Source organism: Meleagris gallopavo, chromosome 14, assembly GCF_000146605.3.
Source record: "Meleagris gallopavo isolate NT-WF06-2002-E0010 breed Aviagen turkey brand Nicholas breeding stock chromosome 14, Turkey_5.1, whole genome shotgun sequence".
NCBI lineage: Eukaryota > Metazoa > Chordata > Aves > Galliformes > Phasianidae > Meleagris > Meleagris gallopavo.
Window position 1 is genome coordinate 1906879 of NC_015024.2, and position 5230 is coordinate 1912108.

The 5230-nt window shown below is 42.9% G+C and overlaps 1 long non-coding RNA gene across 2 annotated transcripts; it reads right to left on the bottom strand.

The window, feature by feature from the left end:
* Positions 1 to 2712: 2712 nt before the first annotated feature.
* LOC104913107 lies at positions 2713 to 5224 on the bottom strand. 2 transcript variants are annotated; one of them, XR_795139.2, is made up of 4 exons: positions 4824 to 5224; positions 4245 to 4371; positions 3145 to 3336; positions 2713 to 2955 (listed from the first exon to the last, which is right to left on the bottom strand). It is a non-coding gene; the product is annotated as an uncharacterized LOC104913107 (long non-coding RNA). The 2 variants fall into 2 exon arrangements; XR_002119498.1 differs by having other exon boundaries at positions 4507 to 5224.
* Positions 5225 to 5230: the final 6 nt, after the last annotated feature.

Genomic DNA, 5230 nt, shown 5'->3' on the forward strand with positions numbered 1-5230 from the left:
GCACATTTTGTCTTTCTGCAAACAAAGCCTTGTTCCAATCATGCTGTGGGACTGATTCATAATATTGTTTGCACAGTCTGACAGTATGCTTAAAGCACTTTAAATAGAACAAAAAATACTAACACTGTTGTGGTTCACATATTTTACCAACAGAAGAAATTCTAATTAATGACCTATATCTGCAGTCATCTGAAAATAAAACATCCTGGAAGTGGTGAGCTTCAGTTCTTTTCCCTGTGCCTCAGCTGCTCTACTCATTTGCTGAAAAAGGAACAGGGAGAGGATTTCTTTCCCTTCCTACTCCCAAGCTGTTGAGATGGGGGGAAAACATGATGCAAACAGAGAGGGGACGTTTCCATGCTCTCCCCGGTAGCCTTATCTTGCTGCCACTGTCACTGACGGTCCAACAGTACGATCAGCTGAACTTCTCTCCTTGGTTAATAACAATTCTTAATTTCTTCTCAAGACTCTCAATTAACTCAAACTCAAGAAAGTAGCTGTAAATGACGAAGCATTAAAATCAAAATGAATGTACGTGCGCTATTGTGGTATCTTACCAGATACTATTATTTGCCAGAATTTCCTGAGTGTTGAAACTCTGGATACCTGACACTCTTGAAACATCATCTGTGCAGTAAAAGCCAGATCCAGCAGAGTTGTACTCCTATGCTACTCAGCAGTTCCTGAGACTTCGTTTCTTTCGAGTGTGCAGCAAAAGCAAAGGTAATACCGTATGAAATCATGTGATAACCTGAGTGCATTGCCTTGATGGTCTCCAGCTCACTCTCATTGATTAATGAGTTAGCTTTAACTTTAGCTGCAAGCCAAAAAGGTACCTGGGGGATGGGGGGAAAAAAAACTGTACAAAACCCAACCATCACTCCCTTCTGCCCAAGCTAGTACAGAGGAATGAAATCTCTATCAATGATGTCTTATGTGCACAAACAGGATTTTAATTTCCTGAAGCTCACGCAAGCAACAAAAATCAATCTGAATTGTTCAAAAAAAGCTTAAAAAGCAAGCATGGTTTTCTCTTGGTTTCATTACTCCTCATTGCAACTCTTTCTCCAGTTTTCACAGAAATCTGGAATAGGAGGAATAAGACTGTGGTCAGCTAGAAAACTACATCAATACATACACTTCCTTGTTCTACCATCAGACTCACTTTGCAAAGTAAACCTATCACAAGAGAAAGCAAAACCCTCTGGGTTGTTCAGAGTCAACACTGACAGCCAGAGCGTTGAACCTGAATGCTAAGGAGATGTGGGCAAAGTCATTCTTAACATAAATTCTTCTGAAAGAACAGATTTAACTAAGTTACTCTGACAGCCTCACATGTTCAAAATGCAGTTATCAGCCTGCTATCCTCAGCAAAAGCAGGCAGAAGGAATACTGATAAAATCTTAAGAGATTCTATGGTTCCTTTTATTTGTAGCCCAAATTTCCTATTTTTTGGGAAATGCAGATCACATTTGCAAATCTTCTATAGAAGCATGTGAAGTTGATTTTATTTAAGAGGGAAAAAGTGCCCAAGATTGTCATATAGTTAATACCTGCCTCAAGCACACAGGCCTTAAAAAACAAACATAAGCAATGCTCTCTAGGCAGGAATCTCAAACTGTCAGGAAGGCATTATCTTGCCTCGTTTGTCAGTGTGTCATATAAAAAAGTTTGCTCAGATAAGTAAAACTGCAGAGCAGTTGGGACATAACATGTATCTCACTTCTAATCTCACATTTTTAAGACTAACATCTGATAACCAAAACCACTCTGCAGTAAGTTGCATACATAAACATGTAGAAATCTGCTTGCTTTCCTCTTATATCAGGATGCCACAGAACCTGGGACATAAGTTGCCTAGCTTATACATTTCATCCTCCAGGAAAAACAAATAAATCCATTATTTTAAAGTATAGTAAGCACATAAGAATATTATGCAACTACAAGTTCTAAAAACATAATAAATTTAAACAAAGAGATTCTAGCAGCTCCTATATGTAGCAACCTAACCACAGTGTCTCACTCCACCCAGCTGCAGCTCTGCAGGGGCACAGCAGCAAACCATTACGAGGTAGGAAAGCCCAACTCAGCTGCACGTCACAGTAAATGGCGTGCTGACTAACAGGTGAAATCCTTCCTTTGTCAGTACAAAAGCTAAAATAATCTGCAGATTATTTTTTCTGTACAGAAAACAAGTCTTTGACCACAACCTTAAGAAAGAAAAAAAAGATGAGTAAATGACAATGCATAACGATGAAAACATTTCAAAGAGAATGCAGGCAGAAGACCACAGACTGGTGCAGAGGGTAACAGGTGGAAACTCCCATCAGTTCTAGATTACCAGTCTCCTTTTTTCACACCCCTACCACTAGCAGAAAAGAGGAAACAAGTGCAGGCTCAGGAAGGAGAGACAAGTGAAGTCCTTTTATAAGCATGGCTCTATGAAAAAGAAGTTGGCAATGACTGCTGATTGTTTTCTGTTCTTCAGTGAAGCTGAAGTGATACTTTGGCATAAAGAACCACCTTTGAATCAATCAGCTATCCACCATCAGAATTATATTCCAGGTACCGTAGATATAGTGGTTCAGCTTAAAAAAGGTGATCACATACTTTTTGAAAATTGTTTTGTACTAATCTGCCTCTGAAACCTCAAGAGAACTGGTTCTTACCCTCTGCTATTGATATGACTTAGGCTTTGCTGAAGAAATTTTAATTTCTCACTTTCCTTTTTAATATATGCTCGTGAAATTGCTCATTCTCAAAATTAACCCAACTTCATCATGCCACATGCCAAAAATGAAGCAGCTTCAGGCAGAGCAGATTTCCTGAATGGAAGAATTCAAAAGAAGCCAGCAGCAGGAGGCTCTGGTTTGGTAGCACACCTTGTCCACACGTTGCTCTGTGCTGAAGTAGTTCCCCACTACAGGCTCAGGAGGTATGGTGCTGTGTATTCAACTATTCAAGAGATGAAACATGAAGAAGAAAAAAAGACTCAGGATGATTTAAAATATCTCCAGGCACATTTCAGAACAATGGAAAGTTTTTAATATTCCTGTCCTTCTCCACATCTTTGTTTCCATGACGTACCTTTTTTCCCACCCCTCCCCAGGAGTTCCCCAGAAATCTCAGTGAAATAGAGCACACCTTAATATTCACCTAGAAGCTGACATAGAACACTGCAAAATGCTGGCCAACAGTAACTGGTTTTCACGGCCTTCTCAATTCCACTGAATGTAGAATACGGTGATAAAGCCTCCTCAGCTGCGTTGGGACTCTGTTCTGCTGAAGGAACCCCGCTGTAGCAGCAACACCAGGAGTGTTACCACATATTTTGCACTGTTGAGTTTTAAAAGCAAAATTACAGGAAATAATCAGTCAGCAAGAGAGTCTCTTAGTAACATGAAACATCCCAAGTTTCTAAAGCCATATTTCTCTAGTAGATGAGAATATTCTCCATTTCCTACAGCCCAACTTTTAATTAAGACTGAATAAAGATGTAAAGTTGAACCCACTGACAGACTAGGCAAAGGCAGAAGAGGCAAACCTCTTTAGCCGTACGCAGTTTTCACAGTCCAGGACAGGAAGGACTATCTGTTTCAGAAGGACTTCAGCTAAATGATTCTCTACCTGATTAACAGTCATTAACAAATGGCTTGCTGCAATGTTAAGAATGTCACATCAAATGAAATCCAGTGAAGCTTGGCGAAGGAGAATCACTCTGCCAGAATTAGTTTCTGTTTTTTCCCTCTCATTCAAAGTAGTTTTAGTTTTGCTCTTGTAAACTCAACATTCATGAGTTGCTCACGCATATCAAGTTCCTCAAATTTCAGAAGCAATGTGCATAATTTTAAAATCGGTGTCCTCATGCATGTTTTGTTGCATTACGGTTAATTCTGTTAGTTCTGTTCCAAAGCATTCAAACATTATTCATATTCTCAGGCTAAAAACAAAATTTGAATAAAAACCCAGCAACTAGAATAGGCCTAAGAAATGTACAAAGTGATGCATAGTTCATCTGAAGCAAAAGTAAAAAGGAAGAGACCAAAGACTCTTCTACTGTCTTGCTTTCACCCAAACAGATTATCATCTACTACAACTCTCAGCTTGTAGAATTTTCCTCTCAAAGTAAGTTACTTTAAACTCTCCACATATTAAAATAAATAAATACATCAAGAAGGCTGATTTATATACTCATTATAGCCATTCAGATTTGGTGTCAGAAAACTGAGGAACTCCCACATCACCTTGTGAGTATGAAGTGAAACCTTCAGGGAAGAAGCTAGACACCACGCAGGCGGGACCCGGCTTTCCAGAGATGTCTGCAGCCTCGTGACGGTCGGTCACGGCCCTCAGCAGCACCCAGGCATCCACCTGAAAAAACACCTGCCATTACTGTCATGCCAGGAAGAAGTCAGGAGTTTCAGCGCTGCCTTCTTTTGGAGCAGGATGACATCACTTCAGATGAATATGTAAGGGTAATTACACTTGATTTAGTAATAGGATTACCAGGATGAGTTAGAAAACAATGACAAAAGTGTGCTTTGGGCAGAAGACGTTCAGGCTGGCTATCAGGAAAAGGCTCTGCAGCAGAGGGCGGTGGGTGTGGAACAGGCTCCCTTGTGCTCGTGGCACTGAGCTGAGTTAATAATTCTCTACAACACTCAGATATATGGCCTCGTTTCTGGAGGGTCTCGTGCGGAGCCAGGAGTTGGAATCCACGATCCGCACGATTCCCTTCCAACTCGGGGCATGCTGTCATTCCGTGCTCTCTCCTCCTTGTGCTCCACATCTTCCTGTGCGCAGCCCAACCCTTCACGCCTCACCTGCTACCGCGGGGAACCCGCCCGGCTTCGTCCCCGCCGCTCTAACGATACCCACGGCTCTTAAGCCACCAAAACACTATTTCAAATGAGAGCCTGGAAGAGGAAGTGCGGCAAAGCGGTGAGGAAACTTGAAAGCCACTCCCCGCAGGGCAGGGGCGCGCAGCAGCTGGGCTGCGGCTCCTCAGCCCCGCACGCGCCTCACGCCCGGGTCAAGCAAAGCCCTTCCCTCGCCTCAGGCGCGGCACGGCATCGGCAGCACCGCTCCGGGCGCAGCTGAGGCACCGCGCTGCCCAAGGGGCGGAGGCTGAAGCGAGCAGAGCGGGAAGGCAGGGCTGCGGAGCAGGGCGCGGTCAGCCGGCTCTCAGCACCTCCGGGGCGGAGCGAGGCTCGGCGGCAGCAGGTGAGCG